Source organism: Mustela lutreola, chromosome 6 (assembly GCF_030435805.1).
Source record: "Mustela lutreola isolate mMusLut2 chromosome 6, mMusLut2.pri, whole genome shotgun sequence".
Taxonomy (NCBI): Eukaryota; Metazoa; Chordata; class Mammalia; order Carnivora; family Mustelidae; genus Mustela; species Mustela lutreola.
The window spans coordinates 107,088,059-107,112,108 of NC_081295.1; the positions used below are offsets into that span (position 1 = coordinate 107,088,059).

Consider the following 24,050-nt stretch of genomic DNA (forward strand, 5'->3'; position numbering starts at 1 on the left):
CCTATGAGTCCTGCCTTTTTTCTGAGTTACCATTATAATGATTCAGCAGCTAATATCCAGTCTGAGAAATTTATCAACACTTAAATCTTCTTTCAGAGATACGACTTGGCCTACTGTCCTCCATCAGCCAAGACCTATAAGGCATCTGACACTTCTATCTGCCTTGAGGGACAGAAGGAAGCTGATTTCTGTTTTTTCTTGTCTAACCATCTCCCATTCATGTTAGTTGCTGTTTCTGACCCTTTTGGCTTTGAATGTTGAGGAGGCGAGGCGAGTGGAAAGGGGAGAGAAGTACACAGTAAAGGAGAGCTGTAAGAACTGGTGATTGAAGCTGTTACAAGAGGCTCTCGCTCTCTAGGAATAGCAGATGTTTAAAACTCTTTCTCTTGTGCTAGAAATGTCAGATAAAATACAACACATTCAGTGTAATTTCAATTTCAGATCAACAATAATTTTTTAGTGTAAGTGTGTACCAAGCATTTCATGATATATACTAGAACAATTATTTATTTGGAATTTGAAATTCAAATTTAACTGAGTGTCTTATATTTTTAGTTCTTAAATCTGGCAACCCTCTGACTCACAATCATTTCTACATTCTTTAGAAATCCTTTGCCAATTACAACTCCTAGGATTTGTGCAATGGCCTGCCTTTGGCTTATCACTTCTAACTTGGTCCCATATTGATTTTTCACTGTAGCACAGACTCCTGCTGTTGACAACCACTTGCCTGTGTCAAAGTAAAAGCTGCATTGGACAAAGTTAACCAGACAAAGACTTTATTGAGGGCTACTGCAATAAAGGAGAGAGGCCAGAATTCAGTCTTTGCTTAACAAAACAAAGAGTGTAATGAAAAGTGAAAAGAAGAATCGCAGAATTTTTAAGAGCTGAGGTGGGGACCACAAACTACCTGTGTTTGCTAATTGGCCTTACCCCCTAAAAACAAGGTTTTTCATATCTTCATCACAGAAGGTAGTTTACAACTTGGAGCAAAGGCACCCTTGAAGTTTGGTTCCTACTCTCCCACAAAACTGGGAGAAGATAGGGCCACTATCATTTTTGATGCTAACATGGTGAAGAGATGGTTCTAGGTTGTAAAGAAAGATATTCCTGTGTTGTAAAACTAAGATTTACATCCCAGAGGAGGCAAAGAAAGAATTTACAAGTGTAAGTTTTCTAAAGTAAATGCTCTAAGAAAGGTGAGGTCTGGGGCCTAAAGTCAGGAAGAGCCTGTCTAAAATTTAGTCAAACTGAGGGGAATGTTAAGGCTGCCTTGGTCACCTGACTAGAAAAACCACTTGGGTAAAACAGAAAAATGACTCTAGACCAAATTTTTTTCCTAAAGGGGTCTACATCTAGTCCCTGGAAAACATTCCTGTATTTCCTGCCCTACTTTCTGCGAGGGTATAGATTGTTTTTAGTCTTCTCTCTCTGCCTCTGCCTACACACAAACACACACACACACACACAAGCTACTTTGACTTTGCTTTTGCTTTGCTTGTGTGTGTGTGTGTGTGTGTATATATGAGAAAAAATATATATGCCAATCAAGTTTTTAATATATATTATAGGGAGAAAAACCATATTCCAATCAAGTTAAAATGCAACGTAGCTAGCTCCATACTGGAGAAGTTTGAATGAGAAATGTGGATGCAGCTGGTGTAGAGAAAAATGACTTAGACTACAAAGAGATGGATTTTTAAATTAATAGAATCTTTAGCATATAACTTGGCAACTGCTTGGATAGTGCATGTCTGTTAGTTATTCCATAATATGGTTTTAGACACTATTTCTTTATATTACTTTTACCTGTCCTACTGGAAGTCACTAAAGTGTTCTGTTCACTAATTCAGTAAATATTTATTGAGTAAATACTACATGCCTGGTACTAGTCAAGGAATACAGTAGTGAGCAAAATAAAGACCACATCCTCATAAAGCTTAGATTTTAGCTTTATGCAAGGAAACCTCAAGCTAGAAGTTGGTAGAGTTTATTCTTCTGATGTGGTAAATCTGGGGGGGGGGTTGTTCCTTGACCATTTTTTCTGACATTTCTGTCACCAAGGAGCACTGAGCCTCATGTGAAATGTTAAGACTAGATAAAAGGGAGGGTCTGAGAAAACCTACCTCATCTACCATTTTATACTATTCATTCCCTGATGGAAAGCTCTGTGTTTGAGTCATCTTTGTATCACCCTATGGCCTGACTAGTTTTGCACAGTATAGGCAAATACATTCTTAGACAAATACAGATAAAATGATCATTTGTGGCAGTTTAAAAAAAAAGAAACAGAAAAAAATTCTCATTATTAAGATGGGATAAGAAAGACTACAGAGATGGGGCTTCTGGCATTTATTTATTTATTTATTTAGTTTTGGTGGTTTGATAAATACAGAAAAAAAAACTCTGGAAGAAAACAGACTTTATATAAAAGTTCACATATGAATTGAATTATGTGGATCCATAATCAGGTTTTCTTATTCTGAGAAGTAGTGAACTCACCAACACCAACAAAAAATATAATTCAATTTGCTTAAAAAAAATGACTTCCATATTACTTTGCAGGAGCATATTTATTGTATAATTCAGGCACACCTGCCTATTTCCCAGCTCACACATTTGAATCTTTTTTCAGAGCTGACAGGTTTCACTAAAGTTATGAGAGGAAACAAAAATTACAAACAATAAACATTTGCTATCGAATTGCTTTCTAACTGTATTAATTTTCATTATCTATCATTATCATCATGTTTAATGGCTATGTTTGAAAACAGAACTGCCCTGAATGGGGAAAACAAGACTAATTGGGGTTAGGTAGAGTGTTTTCCTGTTGCTTCCAAAGCCTCTTCAAGCAATCCTTTTTGAACATACTCCAAGTTTATTTTTCTTCCAATTACAAATGAAAAAAAGCCAGGGTCTTTATACAAAAATATGTATGAAACATCTTACAAAATATGGCAGACAGTGGTTAATTGGTGACTTCTGATTGTAACACAGACATTTGCAATGTTTAACTGTCTGAAAAGATCATATAGGGTAATCTATGTAATTATATTAACTTTTATATGGTTAACAAAATTTAAAATCAGTTCTGACTCATGGGAAAACCAATAAATTAACTGAAAAGGAGGACCTCTTAAATCTGTAAATTATATTTAAAAAATAAAACTGAAACTGTAAAAGGGAGGTATAAGAACCTAGAGTCCTGAACATCTCATGTTAAAAATGTGGATGACTTTAATATTTTTTTATCAAAAATTTTGGTAAAAAATACCAAATATATTTCTGTGGTATGAATCATGACCACAGTCAATTAATAACAATAACACATTTTTTCTTCTGAAGTTTTTATGAATTTCAGAATTTTCTGAAATGTCTGAAATTTTATCCTGAAATTTCTCCTGAAATTTTATTCAGGAGAGCACCATGGAGTTCTTCATGATAAAGAAAACACAGAAGAGATTAATATCTTTACCCTGAATATAATACAGCATCTGAGCAGCATCAATGTTATTCATTCTGAATGGAATGGAACACCTTTGTCTGCAATATGAGTTTTAATCCCTTTAGCCTTGTATAAAAGTCTTCTATGATCTAACACCAGAAACTGACATACTAACATTCAAGTAAAGCTACAAATGTGATGAGTCACAAATAACCCATATATAACTTTACTGTAATTCCTGGTACTAAAAGAAACATAACATTGCCTGCTAGTCTTCCCTTATAATAGAAATAGACTGTTCTACTCAACAGAAATTAAAAAATACTATCTGAATGTTTTTGTTGAGTCTTTTATTATGTTCCCGAGAAAGAACATCATATAAATCCTATCACTAAGTTTATAAAGTGAATACTGATGCAATGCAATTTTAATAAATATTTTGTTTTTAATTTAGAAATAATTACTTATTTTATGATTCTAATTTTATTAAATTCTGTGATTAAGAGGAGTATCACCAGTTAATAAGTCCATAATTCTCTCTTCCTAAAGGATTAATTACTAAAAAATAATAGGGGAGAGGAGTTACAATGGCAGAGGAGTAGGGGACTCTAATATTCTCTGGTCCCTGGAATAAAGCTAGATAGTTATCAAATTATATTGAACACCTACAAAATCAATTAGAGATTTGTGAAAAGAAATGCTTCAATTCTACAGATAGAAAAGTGAATACCTTTTGGAAGGTAGGGTGTGTAGAGATTTAATCTTGGGGCAGTATATCAGAGGATATGGTGGAGGGAAAGGAGCCTGCTTAAGGAGGCTACTGCAAAGTATTATAAAGTGGAGTGCAAAATCAGAATTTTTAGAAGCCACCTACAGTGGGGTGTGTCCCTGGCTTAAAGGTGCTTGGATGGCAAAGCAGGGCAGAATCCCAGACTGGATAGTGTGGTCTCAGGATCCTCGGGGTCACAAGAAGAACAGGGATGCCTGAGTGTGGCAGAGTTACTAGGCACAGGGGGGTGGCGAAGTTCTCTGAAAACAGCAAGTCCAGGTGCAGGCTTTCTTCTCTTTGTTGCCATAAACTGTGAACTGCTGCATGGTCAGGTGACCATTGTCCTGGCAGGGGCCCAGCAAAAGGCAAAAACTGGGGAGATTCCCCCCTCCTTGCCCTGGGAGGAACAGGGTGGGTCCGTGCAGTAGGAGTCTGTAAAATTTGGAGTTCTGAAACTCAGTCATGTGCCTGAGATAAAACACTCTGTCACATGCTGGATGAACAGAGTTTGGACAGAAACCAGGGAAACAAGAGTGACTTACTTTTTCTGTGAGGGCTCACTAGAGTAGGAGTGCATAAACTATCAGCTCTGGGCCTAGAGAGTGGGGTGCTGCCATTTTCATCCAGCTCATCATTGCTGGAAGCCTTTAAGGAGCAAAACAGAGCCATGTAGTGGAATCTGGAGCCACTTACACTGAGCCCACTCCCCTCGCAAGGGAGGTGCATTTCCACAAGAACAAGGACACCTGAGAATCAGCACAAGAGGCCCATTCCCCCAAAGGACCAGCAGAACAAGCAGCTAGCACTAAGTTCCCTTGTCATAGAGAACTGCAAAGCTACAGCTCTTGGGGTAAACAGCACATAGCATTCATGGTCTTTTTTTTTTTTTTTAATTCTTTAGTGTTTCAGTATTATTTTTTAAGCTATTTTATTTTTTTAAAATTATTTTTAAAAATATATATCTATAAATAGATTTATCTATATCTATATCTTTATATAAAAATTCTTTTGTTTCCATAGATATGCAAATATAAAATATAATGAAAGGAAATAAAAGAATATATATATAATATATATATGAAAAACTTACATATATATAAGTTTTTCTTTCTTTCCTATTTTGGGATCTAGTTTCTTTCAACAAGCAGACCAAAATACACTCAGGATCTAGTATTTTGCTTTGTTCTGTTCTGTTTCTTGTTGTTTTTTTTTTTCTGATTTATTTATTTATCTTTGTTGTTGTTATTGTTATTGTCTTATCTCTTTCTTTCTTCTATTCTTTTCCAGAAAAAATGATGAGATGGAGAAATTCACTCCAAAAGAAAGAACAGGAGCTAGTACTCACTGCCACAGATTTCATCAATATGGATATAAGAAATTTCTGAATTAGAATTTAAAACAATGTTTATAAAGATGCTAGTTGCATAGAAGCATAGAAGACAATGTTTATAAAGATACTAGTTGCACAGAAGCATAGAAGACAATAGAGTATCCCTAATTGTAGAAATTAAAAAACAAATCTAGTCAGGCTGAAATTAAAAATGCTATTACCAAGATGCAGTCTCAAATGGAAGTTCTAAAAGTGAGGATAAATGAAGTAGAAGAAAGAATCAGTGATTTAGAAGATAAAATGAGGAAAAACAAGGAAGCTGAAAAGAGAACAGAAAGACAACTACTGGATCTTGAAAGGAGACTTAGATTACCCAGTGATTCCATAAAGTGAAATAATATCCAGATAATAGGGTTCCCAGAATATGGAGAGGGAGAGAGGGGCAGAAGAATTATTTGAACAAATTATAGCTGAGAACTTCCCTAATCTGGTAAGGAAACAGGCATTAAAGTCCAGGAAGCCAAGAGAATCCCCCTCAAAATCAATAAAAATAGGACAACACCTTGACATACAATAGTGAAGCTTGCAAATCAAAGATAAAGAGAAAATACTGAAAGTAGGCCAGGAAAAGAGGTCCTTAACCTACAAGGAGAAAACCTAATGGTTGGCAGCAAAGCTGTCCACAGAGAGCTGGCTGGCCAGAAAGGACTGGCATGATATATTTAAAGTGCTAAATGGGGAAAATATGCAGCTAAGAATACATTATCCAGCAAGGCTGTCATTCAGAACAGAAAGAGAGATAAAGAGTTTCCAGGACAAACAATAGCTAAAGCAATTTGTGAATATTAAATCAGCCTTGCAAGAAATATTAAAGGGGATCCTTTGAGTGAAGAGAGAGCCCAAGAGTAACAGACCAGAAAGGACCAGATACAATCTACAGCAACAGCAACTTTACAGGTAATAGAATGGCACTAAACACATCTTTTAGTCATTACTCTGAATGTAAATGGACTAAATGCTCCAATCAAAAGACATGGGGAACCAGAATAGATTTTAAAAAACCAAGAGCCATAGATAGGCTGTTTACAAGAGACTAAGTTTACACCTCCAAACGCCTTGAAAGTGAGAGGGTGGAGAATCATTTATCATGTCAATGAACATCCAAAAAAAAAAAAAGCTGGAGTAGCAATCCTTATATCAGATGAACTAGAATTTAAACCAAAGACTGTAATAAGAGATGAAGAAAGATGCTATATCATAATAAAGGGGTCTATCCAACAAGATCTAACAATTGTAAATATTTATGCTCCTACCTTGGGAACAGCCAAATACTCTGATAATAATACAATAATAGTAGGGGACTTCAATAATCACAGCAATGGACAGATCCTGGGCAAGATGGACTTCACAGATATTAAAAGCATTCACCTAAAGAAACAGAATACACAGTCTTCTCAAGTGCGCATGGAACGTTCTCCAGAACAGATCACATATTGGGTCACAAATCAGGTCTCAACTGGCACAAAAAGTCTGAAATTATACCATGAATATTTTCAGACCACAATATTTTTACACTTGAAGTCAACCACAAGAAAAAATCTGGAAGGACCACAAATACATGGAAGTTAAAGACCATTCCGGGACGCCTGGGTGGCTCAGTTAGTTGGATGACTGCCTTCGGCTCAGGTCATGATCCTGGAGTCCCGGGATCGAGTCCTGCATCGGGCTCCCAGCTCCGTGGGGAGTCTGCTTCTCCCTCTGACCTTCTCCTCGCTCATGCTCTCTCTCACTGTCTCTCTTTCAAATAAATAAATAAATAAATCTTTAAAAAAAAAAAAAGACCATCCCACTAAAGAATGAATGGGTCAACCAGGAAATTAAAAAGAATCTAAGAAATATACGGAAGTAAATGAAAATGAAAACATGACAGTTCAAACCTTTGGAATGCAGCAAAGGCAGTTCTAAGAGGGAAGTATATACCAATACAGGACTTTCTCAAGAAACAACCTCAAATACACAACCTAACCTTCTACCTAAAAGTTATTGGAGAAAGAACAGCAAATAAATTCAGAGGGAGAAGTGAAATAAGAAAGATTAGAGTAGAAATCAATGATATAGAAATAAAAAAACCCAGTAAAACAGATCAATAAAACTAGGATCTGGTTCTTTGAAAGAATTAATAATATTGATAATCCTCTAGGCAGACTTATCAAAAAGAAAAGAGAAAGGGCCCAAATAAATAAAATCATGGATGAAAAAGGAGAGGTAACAACCAAAACTGAAGAAATACAACTGTAAGAGAATATTATGAGCAATTACTTGTCACAAAATTGGGCTAGCTGGGAGAAATGGATGTATTCTTAGAAACATACAAACTATCAAAATTGAAACAGGAAGAAAGAGAAAACCTGACCAGACTAAAAACCAGCAAAGAAATTTAATCAGTAATCAAAAACCTCCCAACAAACAAGAGTCCAGGGCTGGATGGCCTCCCCGTGGAATTCTACCAAACATTTAAAGAAGAATCAATACCTATTCTTCTGAGAATTTTTACTATGTTGATGATATACTGCTGATAATACCTGTTGATAGTACATGGAAAATAGAGTGTCTAGATGCTTTTATAAGATATATCAGTGCTTAATGATGGGGAATATATTCCCATGGAAGTTAAGGGGCCTGACACTTAGAAAATTTTTGTGTGTCCTTTCATCTAGAGCATATAGAATATCCTTATCTAAAGGAAAAAACAAATTATAGGTGGCTGGCAGATAGCCTGTAACTATAAATAAGACTAAGGATCAATTTGACTCACTGAAAACATCATAGAGAATTTTAAAGAATTTGCTTCTTTTTATGTATTGTTTTATTTCAACTGAAGGAATATATCCAAATTATTGATTTTATAGAAATTTTTTCCTTTTAATTTCCTGACTAATTATGGAATCATTTTCCTTATTCTGGAAGTACTTCTTTTTAAAGTTGCTTTCATGAGTATTTCCTGCTCATAACCCTCTCTTTTTTTTTTTTCCTGAAGATATGTTTACTTGGACCACATTGTTCAATGCAAGTTTAGCTGTGCAAGCATTTGTATATTGACATTTAGTTTACCTCTGAAATTTGAAGGTATTATTTCTCTTAGTTGGATTCCACTTTTGCTATTTTAAAATGGTTAGAACTATGTTAGAATAATTAGGTATGCTATACCTTCTCTTTATAGTCATCATATTTTTTAACTTCTCTTGCATTTTTGCATTGTCAGTGTTAAAATATTCAGATCTAACTTCTTGTACTTAGTTCTTTTCTCAGCTGTATCTAATCTGCTACTTAATTCATATATTGCATTTTCAGTGATTGTATATTTCATTTCATTGTTTGGCATTTTGTGATAGACTCTTTTTGTCTTGCTTATTTTTAAATTCCCTTAAAATTTTCTTTATCACTAAAGTACAGTTGTATTATAGCTAATTCTTTCTTAATTTTTTTATTATTTAAGTATATATAATATTATATTAGTTTCAGGTGCACAACATACTGATTTGACAATTCTGTACATTACATAATGCTTATCACAATAAGTATAGTTACGATCTGTCACCATACCAAGTTATTACAATATTATTGACTATATTCCCTATGCTATACTTTTTCACTCCTGTGACTTATTTTGTAACTGAACGTCTGTATCTCTTAATTTAATTCCCTCTTGTATTTTCTTTAGCATTTTAAATGCGGTAATTTTATTTCTGTATTTAATGAATCTAATATCCAAAATCCTTGGGGTTATAATGCTGCTGTTTATTTTTTTCTGCAGCTTTTGCTTGAGGTAGTCTGTTTTACCTGGTATTCTTCTTTATTTTACAGTTATTGTTTATTAATATTTATTGGTGAGAATCTATAGAGACCTAATTTATAGAATTTTGATTTGCAAAAGTGGATTTGCTTTTGCTTCTTCCAAATATCCTGAGGCTTTCAAATTGAGATTGCTTTATATTAATTTCTACTTTGGAATTTCTTCAACCAAATTTGCGGTACAAATCAGAACTGAGGACAGCAGGACTGTTGAAGATTCTTGGGGAGGGTTACTTATATGCCTATAGCTAGAGTGGCTGAACACCAACTTTTCTTGTCTTTCTTGCTTGTAGGTTCTTTTTTACCCCACCTTTCCACTGAGTCTGAAGTCCCTTAGAGGTCTAAACTTAAGGAACAGTTTTCAGTTTCAACTCTTGATTTTACCTAGACACAGAGATGCTTGCTTTGCAACTCACACTATCCTTAAAGCCCTTATCTCTTTATACCTGAAAGCAGCAAATGCTGTGGTTCTACTATTTGTCACACTTTTTTTTTTTTTTTTTTTTGTAGATCCCTTTCTGGTTTTTGGCCCTTAGTGTTTTCCTTATTATTATTATTATTATTTTTTTTAACTCTGGGAATGATTGTAAAAAGTCACCTATGCATTTAAGAGAATGCTCATTTTATTTTATTGAACATCTTAACTGATTTTTAGTAGGACTGTTTTTCAGAATATCTCATGTGCCTACTATTGCTACAAATAGAAGCATAGTGTCATCATCTTTGCTATCAAGTAGATTATATGAAACATCAGGAATAGTACCATCTCACTCAATTATACTTGCTTAGAGGTCAACAGTAAAATTTCCTTGGGAGCACAGAGGAATCAAAAACCTATTAATTTATAGAATATATACAGTTTTTTCCTCTAGTATTTCTCAGGCATATATATATATTCATGAATGCATGCACACATATAAAAGCAAAAGAAAACAAACAGAACAAAATAGAAACCACAAGTTAAACAAGAGAAAAAAAAGATATTTTGTATTATTTGTTATACCTCTTATCTCCAAAAATATGAAAAAATACCCTTTGTAGATAATTTTAGAGTTAAATATGTAGTATAATGTTATTCTCCATGTTTTATAAATAATGACTGTTTAAACTGAATATTGAATTCCTGAGGATTTCAAAAGTGTGGATAGAGTATGTAGAGATTTGCTAGGAAAATCCTGGAAGCAAATTGCAAATTATTGAAAAGCAAGTAGCTATCACTTCAAGGGTGAGTAAAAGTAGACCCCTCCTATTGTTAAAATGATGAATTTGGTAATAACACTGCTAATTCATAGAAATACCTTAAATTACAATTTAAGAAACTCTTTCTATATGGCAAAGTCAAGGCAACTGACCTGCCAATCAGAAGCTATTAGTTCTTTAATTTCTTCATTAAAAATAGCCATTGCTTGTGATAAACTATAGTTTCATGAAATATATATGTTTCATATACATTTACTATACATCAAGTACTAATATAAGCATGGATTTAATATGTTTTATCTTTAGAATAGTAGACTATAAGCTATAAAGAAGAATCTAAAGTTGTACATAATGATTTTTAAAATATAAAAATTCCTGCATATTTGAATCACATTATTATGGTTATCATAAGGATTACTTTGGGGACTGCAAAAACAAAATCACCAAACTGAAGTAATATTAATTTAGTGTTATAATTTGATATTTACTAAAATTAATTCACATAATTAGGATAAGTTCTCTTTTTTAGTCCTCAACATACACCTCTCAGAAATCAAAATCTCTTTTCTTGCATAGAGAAATATCCATAGTGATTTTTTTTTTCAATCTATTTTTTACTGGGTTAGGAGAGGACAATGCATTCACATGTAATTTAAAAATCCCTGTCTAACAGACAAAATTTGAAATATGATAGGGGAGAGAGGGAATATTTTAGAGAAAAAAAGTGATCTAGATGATGCCAAACAACCGTAAGTGACTCTTAATCTCACAAAACAAACTGAGGGTTGCTGGGGGGAGGGGGTTTGGGAGAAGGGGGTGGGATTATGGACATTGGGGAGGGTATGTGCTTTGGTGAGTGCTGTGAAGTGTGTAAACCTGTGATTCACACACCTGTACCCCTGGGGATAAAAATATATGTTTATAAAAAATAAAAAATTAATTTAAAAAAATAGTTTGAAGCCTGGGTGACAGAGCAGGGTGGTTTGGATCAATCTCCTGGAAGCAGAATTCAATGAAAGATGGTGGTCAAGAAAGAAGAATCTTGCCCACCCTACAGAAAATTGTAAACTAGGCGAACAGTTTATCAGTAAACAAAAAAACAAGGCTATAACCGAACATGAATATTATATTATTTTTATAAATCATGCAGTAAATCCTTTAAAACCCTTAATTGGGATAAGGAAATTTAAACACTTGTTCATTTAAAAAATATTTTAAATCAACTTTGCTCAAGGCACAGGAAGCTCCAAGATGCATCAGATGTTGATCCTTAATTCAATGAGTTTCAACACTGGGAAAATTAGTCAATTAATTATTTCATTCAACAAATAATGAGCTTATTATATCACCAGAAAGAGATAAGAGCAAGAGACAGGGAAACAGTGAAAGAGCCTGCTCAGTATACAGAGAAAAGTTTAGAGTTCAGTTTGCTAAGAGCACAGGCTGTGTGAAGGGGAATAACAGAAAACAGGCTTGAAGAGTAGGAGGAGGATCATTAGAGGGCTGGCACGCCAAAATAAAGAGATCAAACTTCATTCTGTAGCCAGAGACATTAAACCTTTATGAGCAGAGAAGCAGCAAAATTAGAACTGTCCTTCAGGAATACTAAGCTCCCAGCAATGTACAGAGAACTTGAATTAAGAAGAATAAAAAGTTGTGAATTTAGATTAAAAAGCTGTAACAACAGTTCAGGTGGTGAAAGGAAGAATCAAATCAAGGACGCTGGCAACAGCAAATGAGAGGAGGGAATAGATGGGAAGGACTTTCCTAACTAGGAAGAACAGGACTTCACAATGAGTAGACTGTGGGTTAAGGTCAAATAAGAACTTGATGTTTTCAAGTCTGAGTGGCCTGGGTAATGGAGGCAAGGAGGAAACCCTGGAGGATGAGGAGTTTAGCAGTCGGAAGTTGATAAAGCTAGTCTGAGTTTGTAGTGCAAATGGAGTATGTATGTAGAAGTAACCAGCAGATGACTGAAGTCACATGTATGCCCCCACACACGTACATACATGCATGTGCAATAATACAGAGAAGAAAACAAGACACTGCTCTAATTAGACCCTGCTCTAATTTCCTGCTTTTTTTAAAAATTTTTTTAAATTTTTTATTTTATTTATTTATTTTTAAAGATTTTATTTATTCATTTGACAGAGAGAGATCACAAGTAAGCAGAGAGGAAGGCAGAGAGAGAGGAAGGGAAGCAGGCTCCCTGCTGAGCAGAGAGTCCAATGCGGGACTTGATCCCAGGACCCTGAGATCATGACCTGAGCCGAAGGCAGCGGCTTAACCCACTGAGCCTCCCAGGCACCCCTAATTTCCTGCTTTAGCAATTTATTAAAACCCTTCCTCAGGTTGTAGGTACATAATAAATGGGGATGAACTGAATTTAGTGATAACCAGTTGACTCTGTTAACCCTTTTGGGGATCTCTTAATACAGTAGGCAAATTCAAAGCCTCTGGTTTTTACAAGAGCTTAGTAGTCAGCCATCAATTTCTATTCTTTTAAAAAATAGTGATAAGTCTCCAAAACGTGCAGTTGTTCTGGGTAAAAGTCAGTCATCTCTCTTCCACAAAGTTGTGGATTATTTTTTCTTCTTAAAGAAAAATGCTATAGTTTCTAAATGGTTTTTAGTCCATAACGTTTCCACTAGTCTCATTCTGTTTTAATATTGTCACACAGGGTTGCCTGGGTGACTCAGTCAGTTAAGTGTCTGACTCTTGCTTTTGGCTCAGGTCACGATCTTGGGGTCCTGGGATTGAGCCCTGAGAAGGTCTCCACATTCAGTGAGGGGTCTGCTTGAGATTTTCTCTCTTCCTCTCCCTTTGTCCCTCTCCGCACACTCTCACACACACTCTCTCTCTCACAAATAAATAAATAGATTTTTAAACAAAACAAAACAAAAGAAAACAAAACACCAAAACATTGTCACACTGGTTAGTTTTGGTAGTCATGACCATCATCTGTTCATTTTTTTAAGTCATTCTATGTATAAGCTATATATATTACCCATTATTCATTTTATAGGCTTATATAGAAAAATATGCTAAACATCTATATTCAGTTCACCAATACAGATAATTTGAGACAGACAGTAAATGAACTGGGGCGGGGGGAGTTCGGGGGGAGTAGAGAACCAGAGGAAAAGAGAAGAAGAGGGGAGGGGAAAGGAGGAAGAAGGAATGGGGTAGGGAGGGGAGGAGAGGAGACTATGAAGAATCAGAATCACCCTTTAATACTGGCTAGCTTTTATTGAGAACTACTACATGCCGGGCAATGGTTTCAAAAGTACTATTATTATCTGTTTCTTGTTTTTTCTTTTTTTTTAAGGGAAGACAGCCGAGACCTTTAAGTCTCTTTAAAAGGAAAGCAATTTTCTGAATGTTGCACAGTTAGAAATATCTGCCTTTGAGGACTGACTGTGCTACTTATTAATTCTAAAACAGAGTCTTTTAAACATACTGCTTGACTCTCAAAAGGTTATGGAAGACTGATTGCCAGAGGGTTCTATCCTTGACTGCCATGTTTCCCATTTTCCACCTGATTTCTTTTCGTCAGTAACTCTATAGCCTGGAAGACCCTGTCCCTTGAACCCTATCATCCCTGTGCCATTCCTTCCATACTATTCTAACAATAAAAATGTCTAATATGTTTTTAGCTCTCACTTAGTGTGAGAACTGTGCTTAGAACTATTTTTACTTGGGTATTCTGTTTCAGTCCTCAGTAAAACCCTATAATTATCCCCTTTTGCAAATGAGGAATCAGCAACTCAGAGAGGTTAAGTAACTTGCACAAGGTCACACCACTAGAAAATGTCAACGTAGACCTTGTTAAGTTCAGAGGCCCTCTTCTTAATCTCTAAAACATACAGAATAGATATTACTGCCATTGCATTCAGTAAAGAGCCCTTACACTGGCCCTTTTATGTAAGTGGTTAATAAACTGTGGTTTTGCACTTTCCCAGTTTTGAACACACAGTTGCTATCTCTGTAAGCACTGCCCATTTGATTGGCATTATTATATCTTTCTTCTTCAACTTTAAACCTGTGACACAGGTGTAAAGTATTTTTCTTCTCCTGACCCTAATACTACCTGGCACTTAATCATGCAAAGTCTCTTATTTTCTTCAACTCTCCTTTCCTCTTCATTATTCAATCCTTGTCCCATTCATTCGTTGGCCTCTCCTATCATTCCTTCATTTCTTTAATAACTTATAAAAGCATTTTTAAGAAATAGATAGCTACATAATATGAAAATAATTTTTAGTCTACTATGAACATTCTGAAATCACTAATATAATATCAATCACACAATTAAGAAGTTAGCTGAAGCACTGAAAATAATCAAAAATTTTGGAAAAATTAAAGAAAAAATTACTACACGTAGTAAATAATTATGACAATAACTACATGAGCATACTATTTCATTAGTTGAAATGCCTCAAATGCAGTAAGGACTTGGACAAATGAAGGTCAAAATCCAAAGATAAGCCTGAAAAGGTTCAGTAGTTTAGTTCAATAAGCTCAAAAGTGGAGAAAAGTACATTAGAAAGTCCATGAATTGCTGCCACTTATGTGCCTGGTCTTTTTATCTGTGGCCCATATGACAGCACAGACTCATTCAGCTAAACTGCTTTGATTCTGGCTAAGAACTATGAGTAGAAAAATACTTGAATATATGGGAAATTGTTGGGTTCAAGTGTGGGGCAAGCAATTGGTATGAAAATAAGAGAAAGTTTAAAAGTTCATATTGTAAACCAATTTTCCCTCTCCTATTAAAAACTAGTGGGATAGAAAACTGCTTCCAAAGAAGCCTCTTTGAAATCACAGCTAGAGACTGCAAACATACTGTTTAGCTGGTAGGCTCACTCTGTCTTCTTTCTATAGCTGAATATAGATTTCTGTTGGATTAAAGATAAAAATACATCATAAAGTGCTACACAGTGTGAACCTGGTGATTAATAGTATTTTTTTGCACACAGAATCTCAAGAATCTTTTTCAAAAAGAAATAAGCACGGAGGAAACATACAGGCTTTCTCACTCCTTTCTTTTTCTACACTTCACCTCACATAAATAACACAGGCAAGGGGATAAAGAATGAAGTAGAATATTAAATATCTCTATCTACATATATATTTCATACTTAGTACTTAGACATACTCTTAGATTACTCCACATTGACCTTTGATGACTGTCCGATTTCTTCTGTCAGGCACTGAGTGAATGGTGTGTGCTATGTATAATAACCACTGGGGGGTGACTGTGTGTGTGTGTGTGTGTGTGTGTGTGTGTGTGTGTGTGTCTGTGTGCGCGCGCATGTGCAGATCAGGAATCAGCTTTGAACATACGATTTTTGCTACTTAATGAGACACTCAGGTGAGATGTCTATAGGATATTTATTGACTAGTTGGGCCTGAAGTTCAGAGGTACGGTCTATTCTGAAGATATAAATTTTGCAAGTAAAGGAATATTGCTAGTGAACAATGGGAATGGGAGAGATTTATTAGGGAAAATTAGTAGATGAAGAAGAAAGTGAAGTTTAAAATCAAGAAGGAACTGTGAAAAGTGAGAGTAAATAGTAGAGCAGACCAAAAAAAAGACAGCTGAAGTGGCATGATTCACAAGAGAGTGTGGCATTAGAGAAGCCAAAAAAAAAAAAAAAAAAAAAAAAAAAAAGCCTTTTAGTAACACAAGAGTCCTGAATTGTATAAAAAGCTGCTAGATCAGCCTACATTATGGCAGGAAGTAAGGAATTAGAAGTACCAAGTTAGAACCACTAAATGAATGTTTTCTTTGAGGAAGGGAGAAGACTTATAGGGCAGTAGCTGCACAGTAATGGGATTCTTAGGAGGATTTTATTAAATGGGAAAGAGTAAAGTAGTTTAAATGCTATTGAGAGGATCTAGTGAAATGGAAGGAAATTGAAGATACAGGAGAGTGAATATTTCATAGTTTCTATAAAGGAGAAAAGGAATAAAATCTCCATTCTTTAGGGTTCTTAGTTGCAAAAAGCAAAATTCACTGTCATTGGGGTAAGCAGAATTAAAGAATTATGCTTGATTGGTAAGAAGCTCTATCATGTGTGTAGCCTACTTGTAAGCCAGGTAGACATGTGAGTCATGTGTCATGCTCCAGAGGCAGGTCTTCTATATTTTATTTTATATTTTATATTTTATTTTATAAAACATAGAAAGGGTAATAAAAAAGATGGACACCCACAATATGAGAAATATCTATCACAAGTGCCAATGCATGGGTGGAAGAATTGGCCTTAGTTAGAAGCTTAGAAATTTTCTCTATAGTAATAAAGAAAAGAACGAACTAATGAGTGATGATCCAGAAGTCAATTTTGAGAGATGCCATGTGCGGGCAATAATTTTTCTCAGAAAAGTAGGACACAAATTCATCCTCTGAGACAGAAGAGATCAGTGAAGTCATGAAGTCTGAGAATGTGGAGAAGATTTAAAATAGCCACTGTAGAGATTGGGGAAGAAAGTTGAAAAAACCAGATATAATACCTATGAACGATGGAGAAGGTTCAGGTAGTGTTCTGGCCATGAATTTATGGTGGGTATCAATTTTTCAAACTAGATAATTTTATTTTTGAATAACAAACAGAGGCCTGGGTGACAACATGGAGGGAACAGATAAGCAGGCTTATCAAGATTTGAATTCTGCTTAAGAGTCCTATGAAATAGTAGAGAAGAATGGGGAGTTAAAGATACTACAAAGATATCTATTACAGATCTATAAATGACAAATGAGTTCTCATAGCCAAATACACCACTGGCTAATGTTATAGCATGAAAACTTAAGTGTACTTGAGCCATTATCTTCACATAAGTATCTTCACAAAAGGACCCATATTTATTTCTATTATATATTCTGTAAGATTTGAGTAGGCCTATTATACCAGCCTGTCAAGATCTTTTGGCTTTGATTCCATCATCCCTCATATTCACTTTTCTTCTAAGCTTTGTTTCACCTCGAAATCTGATAAACAGACTACATCTCCATCTAACTGATGGAAAAGTTGAAGAGAGCAGGGCAAATTATATGGCTCTGTAATATGTTATAAAGAGATTAGCCCAAATGCTTAGATATGTGGATTTTAGTAATCTTCCTCTCAGTGACAGAATCATAGAATTTTATAGCTGTCCCGCCCTCTACTGTCTCCCCAATTCTTTCACAGCTGAGCAAGCTGATGCTTAAGGAGGTTAAGTGATTTTTTCCAAAGTAATCAATTAAGTGGTAAAAGTTCAGTATCAGAACTTAGTTTTCTGACAGCTAACTGTGGGATTGGTTGCTCTGTACACATTACTTCTCCATTCCTTTATATAAATCAGAGGCTTTCCATATTCAAAGTTTTTCTACATAGTAATTCTTTAAATATCTACTAAAGAACATAGAATAAGATTATTATGTTTTCAGGCCAATTGATTCTTCACTTTTTAACAATTCTTTTTGTTACAACCATTACTATGAATGAGGTCTCAGGGAGAGTGTTATATTCACATCATCTGTCCAAGACCAGTGTAAGGATATAAATACTGCACTGGCATCATGGCAATGCAAATGGAAATTAAGCTGTATTTTGAGTTCTGTAATTATAAAGCAACTTTTGATTCTGTCTATTCCTTGAGGCTACATTGATTGGAAACCGGAAACTGTCTTTGTAGCTATTGGCTGATAAAACAATCAAACAAAAAAATAAGTAGTTGCTCAAGAACCAACAGCCAAATTGTAATATAATACACAAAATATATCTGGAAATATTTTCCAATCTGTAAGCTTTATTATACATAGCCTTATACCAAGCTATAAACTTTTATAAGAGTAAGTCTCTTTTTCATTGGGAACAAATAAGAATTTAGACTTAAGAATGTTTTCACACTCATTTAATCACTGTAGAACTATATAGGCTTTGAAAGCCATGTTGGGGTTTGAATTTCAGATCTGTCATCACTTAATAGTTGTTGCAGTCAGGATTATATAGTCTCTTTAGCTTCAGTTCACTCACATGTAAAATGGGCAGTGTACTATCTGCTTCATTAGGCTGTGAGAAGTAAATAGCCATGATATTTGTAGGCTAAGGAATGACCTCTATTTTGTAGTATTCACTCAGTAAATGGGAGATATAATTTTTGAGTTCCTAGAGTAAGAAAAATGGAGAAAAAAAATTCTACACATGCAATCTGTTCTCTTTGGATGAAGTTAGTTTCAGAGATAAATTTCACTATAGTAAGCATCTATAGATACAAAAGATAGAATTTTAGTATTTTTACTTGAATTATAAAATGTTATAATGACTATGTTCACTTGTAATGAACTACTAACTGTGAAGATAGTTTCTTATAGACTTATTTTTATATAAGCCATATAACATTCAAGAAAATGGCTATAAAATTGCTAACATTAATCTACATCAAGATTTGGCAAGCTGGTCAAATCAAAATGCTTCCTGTTTTTGTAAGTAAAATTTTATTGGAGCCAGGTCGGTTCATTTATATATTGTCAATGTCTGTTTTCATGGTAGAGTGGCAAAGCTGAATAGTGATGACATGGCCTGTATGGTCTACAAAGCCTAAAATATTTACTTCCTGCACCTTTACTTAAAAGGTTTTCTGACTCCTGTTCTACTTGACTAAAATCTTTAAGGCTGTGAGGAGAGAAGGTGTAAATACTTCAAAAATTTTTCTATAAGATACTGTAAGCTAGATTTGGAAAAATATTGATGTAATGTGTAAAATCCTGCACTTTACCAGAAGAGCTATTGTGATTTTGGAAGCTTTCCCTGGTCTCTTTTGTAAACTTCTGCTATTACAAATTTTTTCTAAAAAAAAAAAAAAAAATTCTAGTGTTTCTTGTTATTTTTATTAGTTTCCTTCTCCACAAGCATTTCTAAATTTAAAAAATGCTATCCCAATATTTAAACACTAACTTTTCCCTCATAAAATACTTCTTATTAGCCTGAAAACTTTTGTAGATTTATTACAAAAAGGATCTTACATAATAAAAAAAAATAGGCAATGGGAAAGAAATCACTTGTTTGTACTGTCATTTGCAAATATATTCTCCCATTCCGTGGGTTGCCTCTTTGTTTTTTTGACTGTTTCCTTTGCTGTGCAGAAGCTTTTGATTTTGATGAAATCCCAAAAGTTTATTTTCGCTTTTGTTTCCTTTGCCTTTGGAGACATATCTTGAAAGAAGTTGCTGTGGCTGATATCGAAGAGATTACTGCCTATGTTCTCCTCTAGGATTCTGATGGATTCCTGTCTCACGTTAAGGTCTTTTATCCATTTTGAGTTTATCTTTGTTTATGGTGTAAGAGAATGGTCGAGTTTCATTCTTCTACATATAGCTGTCCAGTTTTCCCAGCACATTTATTGAAGAGACTGTCTTTTTTCCACTGTATATTTTTTCCTGTTTTGTCGAAGTTTAATTGACCATAGAGTTGAGGGTCCATATCTGGGCTCTCTACTCTGTTCCACTGGTCTATGTGTCTGTTTTTATGCCAGTACCATGCTGTCTTGGTGATCACAGCTTTGTAATAAAGCTTGAAATCAGGTAATGTGATGCCTCCAATTTTATTTTTGTTTTTCAACATTTCCTTAGCAATTCAGGGTCTCTTCTGATTCCATACAAATTTTAGGATTATTTGCTCCAGCTCTTTGAAGAATACCGGTGGAATTTTGATTGGAATGGCATTAAAAGTATAGATTGCTCTAGGCAGTATAGACATTTTAACAATGTTTATTTTTCCGATCCAAGAGCATGGAATGGTCTTCCATCTTTTAGTGTCTCCTTCAATTTCTTTCATGAGTGTTCTGTAGTTCCTCAAGTACAGATCCTTTACCTCTTTGGTTAGGTTTATTCCCAGGTATCTTATGGTTCTTGGTGCTATAGTAAATGGAATCGATTCTCTAATTTCCCTTTCTGTATTTTCATTGTTAGTGTATAAGAAAGCCACTGATTTCTGTACATTGACTTTGTATCCTGCTACGTTGCTGAATTGCTGTATGAGTTCTGGTAGTTTGGGGGTGGAGTCTTTTGGGTTTTCCATATAAAGAATCATGTCATCTGTGAAGAGAGAGAGTTTGACTTCTTCATTGCCAATTTGGATGCCTTTTATTTCTCTTTGTTGTCTGATTGCTGTTGCTAGGACTTCTAATACTATGTTGAACAAGACTGGTGAAAGTGGGCATCCTTGTCTTGTTCCTGATCTCAACGGGAAGGCTGCAAGCTTTTTTCCATTGAGGATGATATTTGCTGTGGGTCTTTCATAGATAGATTTTATGAAGTTCAGGAATGATCCCTCTATCCCTATACTTTGAAGTGCTTTAATCAGGAACAGATGCTGGATTTTGTCAAATGCTTTTTCTGCATCAATTGAGAGGATCATGTAGTTCCTCTCTCTTCTCATATTAATTTGTTCTGTCACATTGATTGATTTGCAAATGTTGAACCATTCTTGTAGCCCAGGGATGAATCCCACCTGGTCATGGTGGATAATCTTTTTTTTTTTTTTTTAAAGATTTTTTCATTTTTCTGACAGAGATCACAAGTAGGCAGAGAGGCAGGCAGAGAGAGAGGAGGAAGCAGGCTCCCTGCAGAGCAGAGAGCCCAATGTGGGGCTTGATCCCAGGACCCTGGGATCATGACCTGAGCTGAAGGCAGAGGCTTAACCCACTGAGCCACCCAGGTGCCCCCATGGTGGATAATCTTTTTAAAGAGGTAACCCACGGAATGGGAGAAGATATTTGCAAATGACAGTACAGACAAAAGGTTGATATCCAGGATCTATAATGAACTCCTCAAACTCAACACACACAAAACAGACAATCATATCAAAAAATGGGCAGAAGATATGAACAGACACTTCTCCAATGAAGACATACAAATCGCTATCAGACACATGAAAAAATGTTCATCATCACTAGCCCTCAGGGAGATTCAAATTAAAACCACATTGAGATATCACCTTACAACAGTTAGAATAGCCAAAATTAACAAGACAGGAAACAACATGTGTTGGAGGGGATGTGGAGAAAGGGGAACCCTCTTACACTGTTGGTGGGAATCCAAGTTGGTGCAGCCTCTTTGGAGAACAGTGTGGATATTCCTCAAGAAATTAAAAATAGAACTTCTCTATGACCTTGCAATTGCACTCCTGGGTATTTACCCCAAAGATACAGATGTCGTGAAAAGAAGGGCCATCTGTACCCCAATGTTTATAGCAGCAATGGCCACAGTCGCCAAACTGTGGAAAGAACCAAGATGCCCTTCAACAGATGAATGGATAAGGAAGATGTGGTCCATATACACTATGGAGTATTATGCCTCCATCAGAAAGGACGAATACCCAACTTTTGTAGCAACATGGATGGGACTGGAAGAGATTATGCCAAGTGAAATAAGTCAAGCAGAGAGAGTCAATTATCATATGGTTTCACTTATTTGTGGAGCATAACAAATAGCATGGAGGATATGGGGAGTTAGAGAGGAGAAGGGAGTTGGGGGAAATTGGAAGGGGAGGTGAATCATGAGAGACTATGGACTCTGAAAAACAATCTGAGGGATTTGAAGTGGCGGGGGGATGGGAGGTTGGGGTACCAGGTGGTGGGTATTATAAAGGGCACGGAGTGCACGGAGCACTGGGTGTGGTGAAAGAATAATGAATACTATTATGCTGAAAATATTAAAAAAAAATCACTTGTTTAACAAATGCTTAACATGCATATTTTACTAAGTGACAGAATTATCCTGATTAAGATATGTTTTAAATAATCATCATACCATGTACATATTCTATTCATTGAATTTTATTTTTCATATGATTTATAGAATTTATTTTTATGTTGCAGGGTGGTTTTCCTTAGTAATTCAAACTAAATTCCCATGTACAGAAGAAATGTGAAAAAAATAATGACTTGGGCTTTTCATCCATATAATGCTAAAATCTTATTTTAAGACTGTTTTCCTTGAAGGAACTATTTTATCAAGTATGTTTACATAATATAAAATAATTAGTTTAATCAGAAAACATTATTAACAAAATTAGAATAATTTTGGCTTGTGATAGATATACTACTTGATTGAATTTTCTGCATTTTCTTGATGGCCATTTTGATACCACATAACTATAATCACTGAAAGTCACAAGCAGAAATGCTACCAAGACTATCAGTTTGCTAGGTCACATTCCTTTTAACTCACGGAAGAATATGGAGATAATACAATAAGAATATGGGACCTAATTTTGCCAAACAAATACTCGAGTATATTAATTCTAAGTAAAGTTTCATTAAATTGTACCTAATAAACAATTATTAAGTTCATACCCATGATAATAACTGGAAATGCAAAAACACTTTCTCTGAAGTAATTCATATTATAGTAAAGCTTACTATAGCAAAGGATATAGACATAGGGATAACTTGCTATCCATATTTTTATTTCTAAGGGAAAGGGTTGCACAGAAGTAAAACTGATTGTAAAGGGCATTCTAGGTAGAGGGCATAGCATAAGCAAAGCAGCAGACGTGTGTGTGTGGAAATGCATGGGCTAACTGACTCTACAGTCTTGCATTCAAACCATCTCAGACTATTTTCTTATTTTCCATGGTAGTTTCACAGCTTTTCTTTCTGGACCATTACAAAATTGACCTTTTTTTCCATGGTGAACTTTTTAATGCCTAAATTTACTTTGAACTCAGTTTCCACAAAACATTTAACAAAATAAAAATCTCATTAATGTTTCAACATTATATTTGGGCCTAAGAAAATTCATTGTTATCAATATGTTTGTCATTTTTTAAAACTTCTATCTTCTAAGACAACAAAGCAAGTAAGAATGAAAAGAACAAAAATCAAACTCTTACTAATAATGTTTTTTTCAAACTACTTTTTGAGATCTTCCTTTAAGTTATAATGAAATCAGATAAAAGGTCATAGTGAAGTAAAAGATAACACAGATCAAAATTCTTTAGAAATGCTATATCACTGGCACTAAAACATTACTTCCTGATGAGTTTCTTTAAGCCAGGTATGGAAAGTGGTACTTATTTTCAATCTAGAAATAGAAATAGGATTCAGGAGGATGCATAATAATGCTATCCAGGCAGCAATTATCACATATTATTGTGTGGAAGGTACTGTAATAGGCATTTTTTAATATTTAGTCATTTACCTTTATGAGCATATACAATTTCCATTGTTGCACAATAAACTACCACAGATCTAGTGACTTCAAACAAGACAAATGTATTCTTTCACAATTTCCTTTACCTGGGTCGACTTCTTCGGGTTTTTTTTAGAATGAAATTGAAGTGTGGGCAGGGGCTGTCAGCTTATCTGAGGTTCAGAGTCCTCTTCCAAGCTCCCTGGTTATTGGAAAATTCCTTCCTTTTAGGAAGTAGTTGTAACATCCTTTTTTTCTTACTGGCTACCCCTGAAGG

The 24,050-nt window shown here is 35.0% G+C and overlaps 1 protein-coding gene across 1 annotated transcript in view; it reads right to left on the minus strand.

The window, feature by feature from the left end:
• The window catches only part of EYS (eyes shut homolog), a 1,683,276-nt gene that overhangs the window by 297,267 nt on the left and 1,361,959 nt on the right, over positions 1-24,050 (minus strand). The window lies entirely within an intron of this gene.